The sequence below is a fragment of the Dipteris shenzhenensis genome, chromosome 19 (assembly GCF_047967505.1).
Source record: "Dipteris shenzhenensis isolate YYH24624 ecotype China chromosome 19, Dip_SZ_1.0, whole genome shotgun sequence".
Taxonomy (NCBI): domain Eukaryota; kingdom Viridiplantae; phylum Streptophyta; class Polypodiopsida; order Gleicheniales; family Dipteridaceae; genus Dipteris; species Dipteris shenzhenensis.
The window spans coordinates 22107312-22130141 of record NC_141614.1 but is presented as its reverse complement, the minus strand read 5'-3'; positions in this window follow the sequence as shown (position 1 = coordinate 22130141).

Sequence of the window (22830 nt, the reverse complement as noted above, 5' to 3'; positions counted from 1 at the left end):
AGCATTTTTTAGCGTGTCACAAATGCTACGACCAAGGACCCAAATCGCTTTCTACTATTTTGGTGCAGAATTTGGTGTCTTTGCCATCACTATTATATTCAAAGTAGAAAAAAACTCCCAAAATGACTTTTGAATCGCTAAATTTAGACTCTTGGAGGGGTCAAAACGACCAAAATAGGTGCAAGATAGGAAAGTGCTTAGGCCAAGTGCCCAAATCGCTTTCTTAAGAACTTTCCTATTTGGCACCTATTTTGGTCATTTTGATCCCTCTAGGAGTCCAAGTTTAGTGATTCAAAAGTCATTTTGAGAGTTTTTACTACTTTGGACACAATGGTGATGCCAAAAACACCAAAATAGTATAAAGCCTTGGACCTAGCATTTATGACACATTGAAAAATGCTCGAGTGGGAGCTTCAAAATGTCAATTTATCTTTTTCATGATTTATACATCCAATTGAATACTCGACCATATAAAGTTGTGTTTCTCACTCTAGAGCTTTTTAATTTTGAGCCAAGGAAAGAAGAAATCATGAATTTCTTATAAGGTCCGAACTGAGCTCTGTTCTTTCGTTATGGTGCAATATTGAGTGTTTAACTATTGTTAATCACTAGAAAGTTTTACATGCTTATTTCTTGCAAATAACTTGGCAACACAGAAGATGCAACATGCTCTCTCATCAGGTGTTGATATCCCATTGGAGGGTTGCCACCATGAATCATTCCCATAGACATGGATTTAAATTTTACCTCTCATCTTTGGAGGGCCCCTCTTGAAAATTGTGGCACCAAGCTCTAGATGTCTAGCGCATCGCATCTGCATACAAATACGAAATCAAAAATATATTAACATTTGGTGTTCGATGTACATAAAGCATATTGCCATGTACTCAATCAAAGTGGGAGCACTATCTTTTTTCACTCATACAAGACATTCTTAATTATATCTATTCATTGAGTAATGGTCGTAGACTATATGAAGCAACACTTGGTAAAAGGTTTTTCTAACTTCGTATTAGGATGACCTACCCATATCATGAAGCCAATAAGGCTACATAATGCTTGGTAGAGATTGCAAAGATACTTCGAGATCATCTCACCAAAGCATAAGTAGCATACACATGCTAAGCCAACAAATCCATTCAAGATTCACCTTCAAGGAGGCTTATTTAAAAATTATCAAGAAAAGGTTGAAACAAGTGGGCAAGTTATGGCCAAATATCTCCTTCAAAAGATTTGGACCCTTCCCAATTATTAAGAAGATCAACGACATTTCCATGAACTTTTGGCTTCTGTCCTTGCACTCAATGATACCGTCCTTGCACTCAATGGTTTCATGGTTGAAGCCTTATACCGTCCTTGCACTCAATGATATCACATATGAGAAGCAACTAAAAGTGTTCGATGAATTTGAAGTTTATAGAGCTAGAATAGATTCTCCTCCATAAGTGGAAACATGGGCCAAGATGAAGCATTTGCAAATTCTACATCAAGTTCCAAGATTCAAAGACCCATGAAGCACTATGGCTAGATGAAAGCTTTTTCCAAGAGTTTCGACATATTTTGGTGGACTACTTGAAAGCAATGCAGTTATTGCAAAGTTAAGGAGAATGTCACATGCACCCTTGCACTTGACTGGAGTGTGACACACTAGCTACATCCTTAAGTGTGTTTAATAGATCCATAATAGGCAATTTTGTCATAAGACATGACCCATTTGTGAGACCTAGTCTAGGATAGTGATGCACGATCTACATAGGACAATCTCTCAAGCCCTAGGTCAAGTCCTTGTTCACTAGTACCCAATAGAGAACCAAGTAGATAGTACTTCCACCTTAGGTTTATAGTAAGATGCAACCCATGAATAGAGCCCCAAAGGGGCCCCCAAATGGGTAGCACCAAGTGTAAATATGGACAAGGGGAAGGCAACTTTAAGGAGCCTCTATCCCTACATAGAGTCAGCCCATAGGGATGCATTGGCAGCCCCTACCAGCCAGGTGGGTTGGAAAGTCAAGTTGTTTCAGCTATAAGGGCCCCCTAGCCCCCTCTTTTGGGCATTTAGTCCCTATCCTTCTAGTAGAGTCTCTAGCCCCTTTTTGGACCCTAAATATTCCCCAATAGTTATGACCCAAAGGGAAGGTCACCCACAACACAACAATACAAGGTTTGGCGAGCAAACAATTGGAGGGTGGTTCTATTTTAGCAATTTTCCTTTCAATTTTCATAGCTCCATTCACATCCCTTTCTCTCAATTTCACTCAACTCTCATCTGTCAATTCTCAACTCTTTCCATCTTGAGTTTCACCTCCATGGAGAACACTAGCCTCTCTGATAGCCTCACAAACTGGTCTACAATGTTAATGTGGGTAATATTGAGGCCTTTATTGGGCTAGCATGTTTCTCACGCTCTGTGGGTCAGGTCTTCATATTCAAGGTGCCACCCTCAGGGTTGCAATCCATACACTTTAGAGGAGTGTCTTTTGAATTTTCAAGTTCTGCACGTTTAAAAAGTTCTCCCCTGTATTGGGGGAGGGAGTCCCTCATTGGATACATGGAATCAATCAATTATCGACTCCTTTTCTCTAACCATAATCTCTCTCTCTCTCTCTCTCTCTCTCTCTTTCTCTCTCTCTCTCAATCCACTACACCGGAGATCATTTAGTAAGGTGGGATGAATCCAATACCAAACGAGTATTGTTGAAGTCACAAGAAGGATTGAGCAAGTGAAGCAAAAGGGAGAGATTATTCAAGAGAGATAGGCCCAATATATAGGCTCTAGTTACATCCAGTAGTGATATCACATGTGAGCTCAGTAGAGCATCTAGATCCACAAATCTCTCAATTAGTTCCATGAATCTCTCAATCACACACCACACACCTAGATTCACTCAATCGCACCTGCTGACACCTATCTAGGCACACCATGTGTTCACACACACTCACAACCTTGCCCATCTTCCTACTCTACTACTAAACGCTTTTGGAAGTCTATTGAGTCTTTGTATTGGTTTGCCCACCTCTAGTGGCAACACGCATGATCCACAACCTGGTACTCAGTCTAGTTGCATCAGAAGTAGACTCATTTGGGCATCCTCATCCCACCATGATCTCACTCTAACTTTGGTTTGTTGGTTTACAATTGGGAGATAGATAATGACTATGCATGGGAATACCCTTAGATCCAATAAGGTAATACATAAGACTAACAATCATTTTAGGGGGACATCCCAAGGTAGAGAACCCTTATTGACCACACACATAAATATTCCTAATTTGAAGATGTGGGGAAATACCCTCCTTTGATGGCATATCTTGTCCTTTTCCTCCTCCTCTTCCAAGCTACCATAGTGTGAGGTTCATTGTCATTTGAGAGGTTCTTGGTGTAGCCAATCTTGTAGCTCCTTTGCTCTTTGTCCTTCTCCACACTCTTTAATGTATCTTGTCCATATTTTGCAATACAAGATCCTTGTAGTCCTTCACCTTCTTTGAGTGTCCAAGCCTTAAAAACATTTTGTGAATCATATGGACTGAAGAGGGTCTTACCACTTGTCATGCAAGGGTAGTGCCTACTCTTGTGCAAGAGGTGGTCATGATTGTATGGCAAGGTATAGTCAACCTAATGCAAGTTCATTTCATACATCATGAAAGATACTGAAACCATAACTAAGGCATCTTCAAAATAAGAATCATAATGGTTGTAGTTGAAACCTTTGTTCCAATCATATCCATTGGCAATCATCATGCAAGTCATGATATATTATTCCTTCATGTAAGCTCTTGTCATAGTCAACCCACACTAGTCAACTAGTCAACTAGTCAACAAGATAGTATGACTTGAAATCCAATTCAAAGTCTCATAACCTTAATTCTCAACATAAAAGGTGAAAAATGAATTCAAATGAACTTAAAAGAGCATTCTTACAAATGAAAAGCAGTCTCTAAATCTTTGATCTATGCTTTAACTCCTCAAGCATCACCTTAGCATTTAGTGTAGCATCAAACTTCAAAAATAGTCTAGAAATGCTTGTAGAAAACAGAGGAACCTTGGAGGATTGCTACCTCACTCCACAAAGCATCAAGTAGAGGGAATTTTTTGCACAATAAAAGGTACTTGGAAGTAGAATACTTAGTGCAAGTCTCAGACCAAATGAAGCTTCACACCACCAAGGGTAGCAGCATCTTCTCCACCTCCAAAAACATGTCAACCTGACTAGTTTTTCCTTAGTTTCTCCTCATTCACTTAACCATTTGCTCTCAAAATTCACTAGTAGGTAGCTAATAGGGCCACCTAATTGCACCTCATACCATTTTCGAAATGGTGGCTCCAGCAAGTTGTATCATTAGAAATGGCGTGGGATAGGGCAAGTGTAAGTACGGACTGTAGAAAGACAATTTCCAGAAACCCTCTGGAGTGGAAGTGCGCGTATATAAGGGCAATCTATGGCTGAAAGACTTTGGAGAATGGTGTCTACATTGGGAGAACAAGCACTTGGAAATTCTACTCAAAAGAGGAGAAAATGGAGAAGAAGAGAGTGTGAGGGAGAAGATGATGACATGGCACTCAAGGAGGCCTCAAGGAGAGTGAATGAAGGCTCTGATACCACATGTTGGAGTTGTAAGAAGGATTGAGAAAGTGAAGATTATTCAAGAGAGACAGACCCAATATATAGGCTCGAGTTACATCCAGTAGTGACATCACATGTGAGCTCAGTAGAGCATCTAGATCCACAAATCTCTCAATCAGTTCCATGAATCTCTCAATCACATACCACACACCTAGATTCACTCAATCATGCCTACTGGCACCTATCCAGGCACACCATGTGTTCACACACACTCACAACCTTAAACCTTAGGACTCTAGATCCCATTACATCAATTCGTCCTTCAAGTACCAAACGTACCCAACATCTCCACCAAAAGATGTGACATGAATTTGGGGGTAATAAAACTTCACGCACCAGTTAGCTTCCTACTACTTCCAAACTTAGTGTGATAGAGATCTTTAACACTGGGAAAGGGGAAATAAAATAAAAAATTTCATGCTAAGAGACCACACCACATGTTCTCCCACTTCTTCCTTTAGATGATAATGAAGATGGTAACCCTAGGGTGCCAACTCAATATGTAATATGTTACTACCCTTGTCCAAAATCCAGGGTATGGGGGGACAAGGTCCATTTATAATATGCATGATTTCCTTTAAACATTTTAAATATGCAAGGACAAAAAATAAAAAATTAATGTCCCCCCTCCCACAAAATATAAGTTATATACCTTGAAAAATATGCAAGGTTTTAAGATTTCTACATATTTTTAATAATATGTGAGGCCTAAGAAAGGGGATCTTTTGGATGAGGGGGGTAAAACAAAAAATACACTAAAATATGAAAACCCATCTCCTTTCAAATTAATGTAACTTTTTCATGTGTTACCAAAATTTCAAGGTGTAAAGACATATTTGAAGCTCTTTTAGTGTAGAACACAACCTTGTTAATTTGAAGAAATTCTACTCATGGCATATTGTCATCTCAAACTCAAGATTTTGATAGGTTTTCTTACTAAAGGGACTTGGCACCCTAGGATGGTAACATACCAAGTGATGTTATAGTCTAGCATAGGGAGAAGGAAATGATCAACAGAGGCCATAATCCACGAGGGGGCCACTATGTAAAAAGCCCCATATAACACGTGCAATCAAGGGGTATTTAAAAAAATCCCTACCTATAGATTTTTATAGCCTATATACACCCCTTTTGTAAATTTTGAGGTGATTGAAGTCACCCTTATGTATGAAAATTTTCACTTTTTGAATTAAAAAATTCTTATGTATATTTTCTATAACTCCATAAAATTATAAAACACCTTCCATTGATCGCACGTGCTATCTTCCATATTCCTTAGTCACCCCCTCAAGCCATAATCTCAACAAGACGGTCTGCACCAAAGAGAAGAGTGATACGTTGTTGAAATAAGATCTCAAGGCTCAATATTACATGAACTTATATATATTAAGGGGTCTCTAAGGGGTTTGAAGGGGCTGAATGGGTCGGATGGGTAGGTTCCGGGGAAACATTGCACCTCCTTCATAGTAGATACCTCTACAAGTAGCTTAAGACACTCTCCGTAAAATGTCATCAAAGAAAAAGGCCTATAGCTTCTAACAAAGACATGATATCAAATATTCAAATACATTGAGAGATGCATCTTGAAATGGGCTTCGCACTAATATAAGTTTCATAAGAAATAGAGAAGCGGTTGAAAAGTTATGGACATTTTACTGGAAGGAGGTAAAAACGGTCTTAACAGTAAATAGTCACACACACTTTTTGATTTGACATTGATACAAAAACTAAATACATATTATAATTCCCTTGAAGAGATCTTTCCGGTGATACAAGTTTCATTGAAATCGGAGCATTCTTAGATATTTCTTGGTGACCCTCCCCCCCTCCCTCCCCTCGAGATTCCTCCACATGCTTGGCATGTGATCTCTCTTACATTATTGCTCATTGGAACACATGGACATGAGACCCACCTTTTTATATGACTCACTCTTCCTATTTTCTAAAAATCCCATAATATCCCATACACAAATAACTCTCACCCCATATCAAGGTATTTATCATTCATATGTCACATGGTATTTACAATGATCCATTCCACTGATCCTCTCAATCCCATACAATATCTTAGAAAATGGAAATAAGTGAGAGCCAGGCTATCACTTATACTCACACTCTTGTCAAAAATAGAGAAAAGAAAAACCAATGCCAAATAAAAGATATCAAAATTTGGCATTGCAGTGCCATCGCTCACCTAAACTATGAAAAGTACTTAAAATATTGCAACTGCTTGCCTAAAACTGCAACTTCTCGCCAAAACTGCATGAGCTCACCTAAAATTTTCACTCGTATTGCAACTAAGAAAGATAATTCTTCACAAGTTGAATCTTTATTCATGTCTACTTCAACATCACCAGCTTTGTCCTCTCATCTGAATGTAATGGGAACTCCTCAGGTTTCAAATCCTTTGAGTTAGATCATAATATCTAGAATTTGATGGATGTGTTTTCCCATTTGAAATTACATTTGGTTAAAATACAACTACTAGTGGTCCTAGAGGTGAAGATATTGATCAAAATATGTTGGGATCACATGCTATGAATGCCATGAAAAGGGGCACTATCGCACCGAGTGTCCTAAAATGAAGCAAAAAGAAGAAAATACATTATCCAAAAGAAGAAAATAAATTAGCAATAATAGAAGAAATTTTCTTATGAGAAATAGAGAAACCTATTATAATGGGAGGAAGAGAATAGGAGAAAGCAAAGGATTTAGAAGTTAAGGTCTTGAATATTGAAGCAAAAGATAGTAAAGATGTGTCTTTTGCTCCTCAAAGGGAAATACCTCCTTTAAAAGAGGATGATATAATGTGTTTTGGGGAAGATGTCATCGAGCAACCCATAGCTGTGAAGGCCATCCCAACAAAATATGAATCCTTAATTAGGCTTGGATCCTCCTCTCTTAAACTTCTTAATGCAACATTAAACTAGGGGGAGTCAAAAATTTATTCATTGCCAGTCTTGGGTGAGGATACCACTACCTCCATTCCATCAATTGATGTTTCTCCTCCTATAGAACATGTGTCTAGCGAGCCTCTTGAAGGATTATATGGATTGTTTGTTGAAGACTCATGTAGTTGACACATATGAATGAGAAGAAAAAGATGAATATGGAAGGCAAAAAAATCTTTCTTTCTAATTCACGTCCAGTGCATCAAATCATATGGATAAAGAAGGTGATAGGTTGGATCATATGCTTGATGGAGTTTCATGCTTGATAGAAAAGCCATGTAAAGATCTTGAACCATGTGGCTTAGGTGAGTATTGATCTTTTAGATACTATTAAGATTCAAAGCAACATAAGTTAGAAGAAAGAAGTTTATAGTGGTCTCGTGGTGGGGTGACCCTAATGCTAGTGAGACTCTTGAAGCATTGACACTTATAAAGGATGCTGACTTGGAAGTATGACTATGTGGTGCTGATGCAAGGGTCCTCGAATGCTTGGAGTTTGAAGATGTTTGAATTATGCCTTATCCTTTTATCTAGTTAATCAAGAATGTAGTGTGCTTGCTATTGTTAGCTGTGAGGATGTCAATAAGGATGTGCGTCACACATAGTTCAAGTGGAGTTTGGATGGATCAAAAGTACTAAGCCATTCATCCAAACACACAAGAAATTATTTCTTGATTCTACTCACTTGAATGAAGAAATAGATTCTTGGATAAGGAACTTGGTGATGCAATATCGGTTCTTTGATTGAGGACATGCATTAGGGAAATTTTGTGCTAAAAAAGGGCCTCTTGCATTGGGTTCTTAACAAACTTGATTAGGCTCTAGGCCAATGAGGAACCTCAAGCATTAAAAGAATGGAGTGTTTCTTCCTCCTCCTCATTGATGGAAGTGACAAGTCCCCACTCCAAATTACTTAGATCATCATCATAAAGGGATTTTCTAACTATTATAGGACACATTGCCTTCTATATGTGGTTGGATTAGATATGATCCAATGGTTCTAAAAAGGAGGTCACACATGCTTTAATGGCACATGTTGGTGGATGGGGGTGTGAAAAAGAGGATTAGATCTCAAGAAGATCTAACAATCACATTGAGGCTCTAGGATAAGGGGCACATGATCCCTTTGATGAATGTGTGATCCAATGTTCTAAGATTGGCACTCTACACATACCAGTGGATGTTGATCCAATAGATCAGGCGATGGAGCACATGTACCATGCAACAAAAAGTGGATTGAAAGATGGAAAAATAGCATGTGGCACGCATCATTGGATCAGAGATCTCCTATGACTACATGGAGTGTATGCGGCAGTTGCATGGCCAAGTGGACCTCTATGGACTTAATGCCTTATAAAGGGTGTAGGGGAGCCATTAGATATAATTCTTATCCAATGCTCAAGGGATAGCATCAATCACATGCCCGTTTTCCACCATCCAGACTAAATCCAAGGGGCTCTAATGCCCATAAAATTCTCATCTTACCACCACTTTTTCCCTCAAGAACTAAGAACTGAACATATTTCTTAAACTCCACCTTTGAGGCCCTTTTTGAGTTCAACATTCCCCTAATACTTAAATTTCTTTAACAATTCCTTGTACTTTTGATCAAGGCAATCCTTCTCTTCATCCAATGGTATACTATGTGTTTGACCAAGGCAAGGAGTTATTAGGATGCACCCATGAGTATATTCTATGATCAGCCATCTTGATTGGCCAGCAGTCCCCTAAGACAGAGGCTTGGGGAAAAGATCTAACACAAAATTTTGATATCTTCTATTTGATATTCGTAGCACATGTAGGTATGATAAGATTATGAGGATCAAGTGGTAGCATAGCTCCCAATTTATTTTCATTTTCTAGGTATTGTAAGGGATTGAGAGGATGAAGGCAATGGATCGTTGTAAATACCATCTGTATGAGCGATAAACACCTTGGTATGGGGTGAGAGTTATTTGAATATTATATATTACAAAGTTTTTTGAAAATAGTACGAGTGATTCGTGTAAATAATTGGGTCTCATGTCCATGTTGGGTCAATAATGTAAGAGAAACTGCATGCCAATTGTGTGGAACCTCTTGTAGATGTTCTCTTGGAATCCACTTCTCTTTAGTTGCTTTTTCCATGAGTAGCCTTGGATCTCTCTCTCTCTCTCTCTCTCTCTCTCAGTAGTTTAACATTTTCTTGAATATCAAAACAAGATTACAAAGTCCTCATAGTGTTCCATGCCATCTCATAGTGGTCATGTATAAATCAATGGCTAGGATTTTCAGCTAGCAAGGGTTCCCAAGAGTGTAAGGCACACAAAGGGGGATACACAAAACCCTTCCCCAATGGTTATCTCTCTTGCATGTACAAATAAATATGTCTACAATAATAGGCACCATGGAGGCAAAAACACACAACCTCCCTAGTGGTTATCTTTTTTGCATGTACAAGGATAACATGTCTGCAAGAGATACTTCGACGGCAAACATACATTGCTCTTTTTAGTCTTTATTGAAAGGTTTTATCAACTTCATGTTCTCTAGAGATTCCTTCCTTTCTTCTTCTTGTAGTGCATTAACAATGCCTCCCAAATTAAGATTTGGAATATTCTTCAATGCTCCTCAATCTATGGACAAAATGAGCTCAAATTTGAACAGCAACAAGCATCTCATAGCATTGCCCAACTATGGCTAAAAGGATTTAGAGTAAAATGATGGTAGATGTTGCATTCTCCAAAAAATCGCCAAATAGGAATAGTGGTGGTGCGCACAATAGAGAAAAGATATCTATGATTTCTTTGAGACAAAAAGTCACCTAATAGAGTGGAAAAGACTTGCAAATTTTGGTGGCAAATGGTGCTTCTAGGTGGGAGAACAAGAGTCAACCAAGGAAGGGGCAAAATGGTGGAAGAAGGAAGAGGTGGGGAAGAAGATGCTGATGTGGCACAATGGAGGCCTAGAGGCTCAAGGAGGGTGCTTAGCTCTGCACCATGTAGGAGAAGAGCAAAAAAATCATGATGGAAACTGAAAGCATGAAGAACAAGTGCATAGATCAAAAGGAATGAGGGCCGTAGGTAGGACAACGTCTACATCCATAGTGACATGATATGCGACCTTAATGTAAAGGCCACCAACATCCATGATCTAATCTACCAGCCCCTAGAATCTAGGAATCATCTAGGTGGCAATCTACCACCGCCTACTAGTGCCTCTACCAACACATACATGAGCATAGGTGTGTATGGAGGCAATACCTTGGCCCATCCCAACAAACTTTTTATCAAAAAAATATTAGAGTTTGCTATACAACATTCCAAATTCAAATGTCTAAAATTAGAGATAACATCTGAGCCATTGAACGAAGTTGTGGAACTATTCAATGTAACTAATGCATGGGGAGTCTATCATATACTACAGGAACAAGTACAAGGGCATATTGGCTCATATTTAAGATATTAAAAATGCATGCATTTTTATGGGAACAAAAGTTAAAGCCTTGCTTCCAAAACCAACTGATGTCGATAAGGCAAGACCTGCTCTCAATTTGGATGCATTTGATTTAGTCAGTGAGCCTCACCATGTATGTAGTATACTCACTCTAAAAGGAAAGGTTGGGAGTCTAACGAACTGGAGCTCACACTCAACAACAACTTTGTGATGGATGTTTGAATATTTCTATAGGTCATGATGAAAGTTTACAATATGCCTATGGAACAATGCAATGGTCAACTAAGGATCATGCTAAATTTTGATGAAATTGAAGTGGTTAAAGGTCAAATATTAGAAAGACTTACTTTGATGTTGATGAATAGAATATTATACCTTCAAGTTGAGGATGCAAGGCACTTCATTGTGCAATCAAAACAAGAGATTTGGTGGCTGGTTGCATTTTGAGGGAACATGGAAATTGCATTCAAAGTTGGTAATGGAAAAATGCTTAGAATATTTTTAAATAGAATGTGAGTTGGGTTTTGTAGGTGGAGAAGGAGTCACATTCAATTGAAGTGGTTCTTTGACGAAACCAATATTCTAAGTTTGATCAAAGGTCATAACAACTATGAGCTACTTGACTTTTAGGGCTATGGTTCCTACCACTTGGAATGGCATCTAATATTGTTGACCTCTAGCCTATTAAATATATGTTTAATGTGGCACGTGGAGAAAAAAAAACAAGCCATCCTTGTCCATTGTGCATGCAAAACAGAGTACCATTGCAATCATGTAAAAAGAAATGATTCTTTGAGCTTGTAGAAATTAATTAAACTAAGGCACTAAATCATAATTTTTCATAGAAAGGTACATCTTAGAGTCCACTTCTTGAAATTCCTCTTAAGAGAGTACACATTTGTGACCTTCATGCTATTGTTAGAATAATTGAAAATCCAATGCACATATACACGATTCATGCATATAACATGAAGCCCCAACAAGATAGTGAGAGAATGACAGCAAGAATTGAAAATATTCTTTTAGATATGGGACTACACTCTAGGCAATTAAACAATACACAAGATGAGCAAAGACATAGAAAAACAAGATATGTTCCATGTAAGGTAAGCTTTGTGGTGTCAAGGCTTCAAATTTCCTTTCTACAAAGAAAAAGAATTACAAGTTCAAACATGCTGAAGAGTATGATGTATGGCAAAAGTTACACAATGCCTATTGTGAATGTGGAGGAAGGGGGGAAAAGGATCGGAAAAGTATTTAGTTTGGTTATCTCTTGATACCTTCGTACTATGACACAATTTTTGATATTTTCTATTTGATATTGGTATATCTTTTATGTAGATTTTAAATTTTGATATTGGTACCTCTTTTATGTAGATTTGATAAGCTTATGATGATCAAGTGGGCTATCACTTTATTTTTATTTTCTAGGATATTGTAAGGGATTACGAGGATGATTGAAATGGATCATTGTAAAAATACCATGTGTATGAACGATTGATACCTTGATATGGCGTGAGAGTTATTTGTGTATGAGATATTATGAAGGTTTTAAGAAATAGAAGAGAGTCATAAGAACAAGTGGGCCTCATGTCCATGTTAGCTCAATCGTGTAAGAGAAATCCCATGTTGAGTGCATGGAAGGCATGTGGAGGGGCGTGGAATCAAGAAGATTCCTTCTAGAAGTTCTATGTGGAATATAGAGGATGTGGACACATGGAAAAGAGAGGGTCCCTATGGGCTCCATGTGAGAAGACTCTTGATTTTCTCAATTTTTAAAAAATCATAATCATCTTGTGACGGGACACATGTAAAAAGTAGCCAAAAAAGGCATGAATGGTGACATACAAGCTTATGTGGTTGATGGGAAAGGAATCTATAGGCAACATTTGTAGATGGATCTACAAAAGGATTTCTCCCCTCCCTTGTTCAAGGAGTCTCCCGCCATTAGGCAACATGTTGTTGTAGCTCGTCTCCTCAAGCCTCTTCCATGAGCATTCTCTCTCCTTCTTGTAGATGTTATCTTGTATAGAATTTTGGAATCCACTTGTCTTTAGTTTCTTCTTCCATGATTAGCCTTGGATCTCTCTCTCTCTCTCTCTCTCTCTCTCTCTCTCTCACACACACACACACACACACACACACACACACACACACACACACACACACACACACACACTCACACACACACACACACACACACACACACACACACGCACGCACGCACACACACACACTTAAAGGTGTGAAGGCTTTATTGGCATGCCATCAGTGACTTGTAGCTTCCCATGGATATTGAGATCCATACATGTCATTTCTCTAGATTTTTCCAATTTTCTCTCTTGAGCTCTCATGTTTCCTTCATGCGATCATAATGATCACATGGGTCAATAATTTATAAACCCATTGTGAGTGTCTATCCTTTTCTTTTAGGTGAATCATATGGGCCTTGGACCATTGACAAAGGTGGACTTTTGAGAGACATTTCTTCCCATGTGAAATGTGTGTGAAAAGAGGAAAATTTTGGGGAAACCCTTGGTGGTTAATTACTCATAACTTGTTGCTCACTTCTCCCACTTTGATGAAACTTATATAGTAGATTATATTTAGTTTTTGTATCAAGGGTCTAACAAAAAGTTATGAGACTCTCTGTATGGATTATGTATTTCCATGACAGTTTTGACCCCTACTGGTAAATTGCTCATATTAACTTGGTGCTCACTTGTTTGATTCTAACAAACTTACATTAGTGCAAAACTCCTTCAAGATGCATCATTTTTTGTGTCCAATCCTTGTATTCAAGATTAGAGGAGTATGTTATGGGACTCTGTGTGCACAACTTTTTATTTTCATGGCAATTTTAACCCCTTCTTGTAAAAACAGCGAGACATGAAAAACGACAATGAGTCATAAGTTATCATTTGCAATAGGCTATTATGATTTTTCAATAGTCTTAAATATTGTTCAAATTTACAATCTGTTGGAGACACTAATGAGAACTATTTTCATAACTACTTTTTACATCAAATGACAAATTGAAAAAAACAAGATCAATGATACGATCTAATATTCTTTGAAACTACTAATAATTCATGCATGTCTACGTAAAGTATAATACTTTATTTACTTAGTACAAAAATGTGCTTTTTCTTCTACAAAAACTTCATCCCAATCATTGAAGTTCATCCTTATCATTGAATTAGAGAATATATGTGGTGTTAAGATAAGTAGGTATATGTCGTCCATAGACAAAGAAGAGGCTTGTTGAAAGAAAATATTTCAATAAATGTAGAAAGAAAATCAAATATCAGAGCGGTCAATTTCTAGACGATTGTGAGTAGTACACTTTAGTGGTTTACTTTATTTTGATCTAAGTATGAATCATGATGATGAAAATAGTTGTCCTTTTAAAAAATGATGTAAATGTAGATTCTGGAATCCACTTTGTTTGATAAAGTTGAACAGATAAAAATTTCCATCAATGAAACAAAATTTTCATCCAAAAAAAGGAAAATTTCTAACGTGAATGAATGAAAATGTCATTCTAGTAGAAGGAAAAACATTTCATCACATAAAGCTTTCATCGATGGAAATCTCAATCCGTCAACAAATTTTTTTCCGTTAATGAATTTTGGGATTCTGCAATCCCAAATTTCATAGATAGAAAAGAAAATCCGTCGACGAAAAGAAACTATGTCGGTAGATTTTTTTCGTGTTGATGAAATTTAATTCATTAACGAAAAAAATTTTCGTCGATGGGAAAAAATTTCCATCGACGAAAATTTTTTGTCAATAAAAGTTTGACGTGACGAAGTTTTTTGAATGACATTTTTGTTCATTCACAAATCAAAATTCATCTTTTCTCATATGAAATTTTTGTTCTATTGACAAAACTTTTCTTTTTTTCTGAAAAAAAATCATTATGTTCACGCTTGTCAACATAGTGGATTCTAGAATCCAAAACTTCATGAATTTTTCAAAAAGAAAATTGGTAGCATACTCATGCTTTGAATTCTAGCCTTTCTAAACTAAAAGCTATATTTTTGCAAAGGCTAGATCTCTCAATCGAACCAATTAACTGAAACACAGTAAATGATAAATTGTACTAATCAAAGACCGTTTACAATTTGACCATTTGAGTCATTGGGCTTCTATCTAAATCTAGAGGCATGCTTGCTTTGAATAAACTTCTTCTATGGTCATGGGCTCTATATATACCTACCCATCTTAATGTCCAAATATATTAAAATTCAACCATTTGATCAATTATGTATTAAAAAGAAAAGTTGTTTTGTTAGGCAATGTACTAGAAGTGTTTCATAAAATTGTATTAGATCTTAAAGTAACATCATTTTATAAATTATCAATTTGTGGATATCATGCTGCTATGTACAACAAGTATTCTAGAAATGTGTACTTATCCATGAGGGCAATGTTGTTACTTATGTGGAAGTCAATCATACAAAATTCTTTCAACCAATGGACTTTAGGGAACATATCATGTAGAGGTGCTTAAACAACACGATAAAAGAAAAAAAATGGAATTCATCGATGTGTGGACATGCTTGATTTATAGGATGTAGAAATCCTTGTATATGGATTTGAGTTAAAAATATATTAACACTTGCACGAAAAACAATTGGTATTTTAAAGCAAAAGCTCTAACAAGTCTCTTAGTTGAATGGAGTTTTGTAATTTGTCGTGTTTTTCAAATTAAAGAAAACACTTTTTTCAATTGATAATACTAGACTTTTTTGGGTTCTGGAGTAAAATGTAAGTAATATTCTATGCATTCTTCTTTTATGAGCATTCTTTTTTCATAAGAGTACTAGTTTTTTAAAATGTTTGACATGAAGTGTATATTTCGTCCCTCTAATTTTGACAAAATGCACATTTTTGGGGATTTTTTCCAAAAATGGAGTTGACTTGTCGTTTGCATGATTTTGTTGTCGTTTTTTATGACTCGGTGTTTAAATCATCCAACTCTCTAATCACTTCTTTATTTCCCATGAAGTTTATATCAACTCAAAGTCTACTTAAATTTGCATTTTACTTATGATATTCAATTTCTAGTATGATTTGTGTATCATGTATAAATAACAAGTTATATTCCTCTCATCAAGTGAAAGGATCCTTATCATCGAGTTTAGAAGAAGCAGAAAGGGAAGAAGAGCATGAAGTTTCATTATTTCCAACCTCATGTCATATCACCTTTGCTATAGAAGAAATTTTTTGATGATGATGATGTAGATCATTTTATAAACATGAATCACTTTAACTAGAATGTAGAGATCACTTGGGGAAGGAATCATTTCGCATAGTACATGGTAATCTGCAATTTGGATATTGACATTTACATATTGAATGGTGTCGTACTTATACGAATTTGTTTTCATGTATGGTAGCACATTTTATATACTCATGCACCATAAATGGCATGGTATTATGGAAGCATTGGAGTGTGGTCCACTTAGGGCATGTAAATATCGCATTGGCAATCACGTTGTGCATATTATAGAGTGATACAACATGGAGCTAATAAAACTAAGTCAAGCTTGATTGCTAGACTAAACTCTTACAACATGGAGCTATAACACTAGCATTTAAAGAGTCATCAGTGCCCCATGCTATGTGAGATGTCAACATTGAACATAGAAGAAGAATATACAATTTATAAAATGCAAGACAAAATCATGCAAGGTGGCATGTAACACACCATAGAGAAGGGCACATATGGGCAGAGTCATATGAGATCGATGGTGTGGACTCTTGCCCATGCATAAGTTTTAGAATTTCTTTGTAAGTTTACTTATGTCATTTGCAACAATAAAGTCCATGTATAGAGTCTATAAATTGCAATACAAAAGGGAAACTTTGAGTCATTCATGCATGTTAATTATAAGCTTTTAGCTCAAGATTGAGTCAATTTTAGGTTGAAAATAAATGTTTTTAGAAATTAGGGTTTTAGCCCTACATAAATTGGGTCTCATTTTCATTTCATTGTAAGAGCCCTCCATCCCCAAACTCCCACACCCTCTCCTACCTGCTCTAATCCCCCACCCCACCCTTGCTCTAGCTTGTATAATGAGGAGATCATAAGGAATCCCACCACAACCTCCAAAAACACCCAGAAAGAGGCACCCGACCAGATATTAATGTCCTTTTCCCAAAGGTGAGCTTCACCAAAGTTATAGTGAGATCACGCAAGACTTGAATAGTAGTCAGATGTCTAGATGGTTCAAGGGGATTGTGAATTCCCCTTGGCATATAAGGGTATATGTCTTGCCTTGTAGAACACCATGAAGTCCTACTTGTAGACCTCATGGATGATGTCTAGATGATCATCCATAGAAGTAGGGTCACAGTGGCTACAAAGCATGTAGTTTATTGTATGCCTTAGATGATCTAAGGATAATTAGGGTTGAATATCTTTTTTATGCTCTGGGCGATAGTTAAGGTTGTTGTGTGTACTACACCTTGGGGGATCTACAGATACGAGAATTCTCAACCTTGTGTATCATTCCTATGAATATAATAGAGCTATTTTTTTCACATCATTTGAAGTCTATGTCTCTATCTTTAAAATCTCCAATTTACATGCAATTTTAAAAAAGAAAACAATTTTATTCCTTTTCCTTTGCAATCTCTATTTTACTTACAAGCAATTTAAAGAATTCAGCACAATGAAAAAATAAATCAATTCATAAATATAGTCTTTATTGATTCGAAGTGAGATTACATGGATCATCCCTTTAGGTCACATATTACTCTAGGTTATGCTTCTTTTTGTTGGGTCTTGCACCCTCTTTAGCTCATCCAAGAAGAAAGGATTCAAAATTTTCATTTTCAACTGCTTGGGGATTAGTGACACAAGGTAGGCCTACAATGGCTACAATGTTATGGAGGGATCCGGATCATGTGTCCCCAAAAACAAAATCAAAGAAATCCTACGCTTTGTGGAAACTACACAATCGACACTTTGATGGGTGGCCTTCACCCTCAGCATCTAACTAAGGACCCTAAATGTCTTTATCTTTAACTTTCCAATATACACAGAGCCACTTTGCCTATATAGTGACGAGATAGTGACCAATTGAAGCCATTTCTCCCCTAGAAGATCCTTTTCTCCCACCCTTGTGCATGGCATATTCATCTATCCACAAAACATTCTAGAATCAACCATTGATCAATATTACATGAAAACTCCTAAACCCTGATTGTTGATTATATTTCATTGTACTGAAATTGCACCAGATTATTCATAGAGTAAAGAAAATATATATGGTGAAATAAAAAATCAAAAGAAGGTGCAAAAAGTAGGTCTTGGGAAAATGATACCTTCCTAGCCTTTTTTTGGTCTGGAATTTCACCAAATACATCCTCTCTGCTAGAGGAATCTGTTGGTGAAAAAAAAGAAGAAAATAATGAAATTAAGACAAATTAGGGTCTAGAAGCCTAACCATATGATAATATTACTTTTTCATTTTTTTAAATTGCAGAGCACTCATTTAGACATCAAAAAACAGATTATGAACTTTTTAGACCAAAATGGACCCAGGAAGCAAGAAATCCGTAACGGTGCGACCAAGGCCTTCATTTCAATGGGCCTAGATTGGCCTGAAATTACATAGTATGATTTATAATTAGTAATATCTGAATGAGTACTTGGGTTCAAAATCTAAAAGGTTTATTGGGTTGTGTTACGTTATTGAGAAACCCTAGTCTTTGAAGATAAAACAAGTTATTTTAATGTAAAAACAGAACCTATAGAAGTATAAAGGATTTATATGATATGGATAGGAGATTGAATCAACGATGAAAAAATATGATAACAAACCCTAATCCCTAAGATCGCCAAGTTCCACACCTTTGGCACCTCATTGCGAAAGACATCACCCAGCAGTGACTAACTCGAGTCCCTTTTCTGGCAGGTCTTGCAGCTCATGTTGTGAGGTGCCAGCTTCTTCATATTTGTCCTAGAACAATGACTTCTGCAAATCTTAGAACTCTCCCTCGAACATTTGGTACTTTGTCACAGCCTCGGGTGGGGCACTCACAAATATGTAAGCATAGCACGTGGGTTCAACAAAAAGAAAATTTAAAATCTTGCTTTTGCACTTTTTTAACATACAAAAGGGTACCATTTTTAAAATCCTTTTTTTGCACTTTTTTAATATACAAAAGGGAACCATTTAAAGGGAGTATCACGAATTGAATAGAAAAAGGATGACTTTAAATCATGAAAAAATCACAGTTAACGAACTTTTAAACTAGTCCTTAAACTCATGTGATATAGAGGATTCACATGTCGTAAATACATTGAGGTCTAAGCATCCTTGATTGTCCTCTAGGTGAGATAAATTGCCACTAAATTAGTGAGTCTTGAGTCATTGAAGTGTGAAATCTCATTGATTGTTGGATTGGTGGGAGCGCCAAAGTCAGTGACATCCTTGTAGGTGTCATTCGAGAGCTGGCATAGTTCCTCATCCTCTTGAAACTGGTTTCTTCCATCACTTCATTAAGTAAGAGGTGTTCCTCACCCTCAATTATAGTGATTGGATCAATTGATGCAAGGTGTGGCTTGTTTTTTGCCTCATTTGGATCATAGGAGGATGGGTATGCATAATTTGGATATGTCCATGGGATTCCTTGGTTCTCAAATTGCTCGATGGCTAGGTTTATAGTGCATGTTCCTTAGGCTCTATGTCTAGATTTATCTAGTTTGCTCTAGCACTTGTGGATGTTGGTAGACTTTCTCTACCATTTGTGGATTTAGAAGGACCCTTGGACTACTGATTGACATCATCATCAAACTTGCTAGTTGCGAGGACAACGCCAAGGCCTGCATCTCTCTCTATAAAATGAAGGGCAAGATGAAGTGTCCCCGAGGGGAATAGCGTACTCACAGAGAGAGATAGGGACATTATCCATGGCCCTACCTAGGGTCTTCTTGAAGTTATCGTTCTCTTCAAGAGATCTTAAAATATCAAAGGGGACACATTGGTGAGCGGAGGTAGCGTCATTACACATTGCCCATGGATAAGTCTATCAAAATATTAAAGATCGAGATCTTCAGCAGGAAGGAAATATCTTAAGGTCGATTAGAGATGGATTTTCTTGCAAAAGATAGGGTAAATCTATTTTGCTAAGGCATGGAAACCAGTGGATGGAATCTCCACACTTTTATAAAGGGGGTATTTCCCAAAAAATACTTTAATTAAAAATAAAAATAAAAACAAGAAACTATTAAATCTCTCTCTCTCTCTCTCCCCCGCCCCCCCCCCCTCTCTTTATATCTCTTTCCCTCTATCTTTGCTATTGCCAACTACATTTTCGTCTCTGATGAAAAGCTTGGTCCACTCCTCTTCCAATTCCAACGTTAGATCAAAATGTCCTTGCCAAGAAATAAACACCTTGACAACGGTACCGTGTGTCCCATCATGCAAATCATCATCCATCGCTTCCAATTGTAACCTTTTCCATCTAAACCTTCTATATCTGAAAGGCATGCAAAGATTTTCCTTCCAATGAAATACCTACAAAAATTAGAAATGTCAATACATACTATCCTTTAACATTATTATTGTTTATACTAACAACTATTGTTAGGCGTACTCAATAAAATGTCACATTTGAATTGTTAACTTGGGTTTGTACCAAGTCTTCACTATTGACATATTCTTATTGTCCATCTATTATTTAATAATTCACAAAGTCATTCTAGTTCTAAGCTCTTGCAAGTATATGTTAACTTTTTTTTTTCTCAATTGCCTACAGTTAGCAAAAAAATCAACAAAGCTCGAGAATGGAAGAAACCAGCTCAGCCTAGCATTTCTTCCACCAATAGTTAGCTTCATACCATTTCTCACATCATTGAACATTGTAACTCTATATGATTTACTGATCTCCATGCTTGGAAGCGGCCACCATAGACTATCAAAAGATCCTAATCTTCCGTACTAGCCTTCTTGATATGGCATGATGAGCATTGAGTTATAAAAGAAGGTCCAATCTTTCTTGAACTCCGACGCTGTGTGACTTTCATACTAAAGATAATTGATCTCGGCAAGAAGGACATGCAACAATGATGCAAGATCCCACTCCAGCGTGCAGACTGCCTCTTTTCTAGGAGTCAACCCCTTAGGCTCCACCAACCTATCCCACCTGCAGGCTAGCTATTTCAGAGTCCTGCCATCAGATTCGCCTACTTCAAATGAATTGGAGCATATCTTTCACTCTATGTCCTGGGATCTCACAAATGTGGAGTGGATCTTTGGATATTCACCTAATCCTAAACTACCAGATTTTAAGGTTGGTGAGACGTTACCAGCTCCTACCGACCTTGGAGAGCCTATATCAATGATCCTGACTTCAAGCAGCAGGATGGAGATCCTCCTTCAGTAGATGAGTCATTTTGGTGTATCCACTCTTCTCGATTTAGGTATCTTGCTGCCCAGTGGATTTCTAGCTTATCCATGTTTAAACAGTTGATCTAGTTGGAGAGACATCTCTTCCATTGCCACTCTTGCTGGCCCCAACCTCCCCTTACGTGCCTTATTCTCTGCCACCTGCTTGCAGCTGATCACAGCCCTCCGTGCAGAGATGTGGCAGTTCATCCCGTTCTCTCATTTGCTGGCCATGCAGCAGCCCATATCCTGCCCACGTGGAAACTCCTGTTGCTGCTACAGTAAGCCCATATGACTGCTCATGTGTCAGCCTCTATGCTGTCTACACGGCAGCCCACATTGATCTTCCCACATGACATGCATATATCTAGATGAATCCAGGAACATGCCCAAACTCATCCTCTAAAAACACAACACGGCTGCAGTTTCAATCTCATGATAGTCACTCATATAAGGTTGAAAACCATAAAATCCATCGCGCATAGCAGGGACTAGTTATTATGACATCCCCACTGATATCATCAGCGCCCAACAGTGGGTACAGACCATAGTATTAAACATATGCTCTACATACAAATCCACAGACCCACACATACTTGAGCATCCACTCATACAAAGGTCTTCTTACTGAGTTTCTATCGGCACTTCGAAGGTGAAGGGCAGACTCAGCCATGACGGAGGCTAGCACATTGATCTTCCCACATGACATGCATACCTCATGGTAACATGACATGTCTATGGGGGCTTCCAGCTCGGACCATTAACCTTCTACACCAATACTAAGTTAGGGTGAGATAGTGGGTGGGCTCCCCATTTTCATGGAATGATTTCAGGAACAAAAAACATGATCCAGCCCCTTCTCCCAGAATGCTGATATCAATATCTGGGTATACGCAATGTATGATGTTACAATAACATCTTGAGTTTAAAATCGATTCAGAGATTATCTCCGACACAATCAAATCATTCAAAGTTACATCTGAGGGAGGAGCAGAGCTAATTGAGAAGCCCACGGACAAAACATGTGATGTAACTAATCTAATAGTCCAGCAAAGGTGAGGGAGCCCCAAAAAAGACACTGCATGCACGGTGTCATTGTTTTGGGGAGCATGGCTTCATTTGTTCATGCATATCAGTTTGGGTTGTAAGGGGAAATAAGGTCAACATGTCATAAACAGGATGAAGCAAATCGGATGTCCTTCAGGAAAAGATGGTAGCAACAAAAACTTGGAAGAGAATGCTAGCGCAGAGCAAGTCAACGAAAAACACCATAGCTGCCTGCTCTTATGAATTAAGGCACAGGTTGCAAAAGGGGAGGCAGAGAACCAGGAGCAGCTGCAAGATGAAACTTTCAGATTCCATATTAGGCAGTTACCATTTAAAAACGACACTTAAGTGCAGACAACTAAAAAGCAG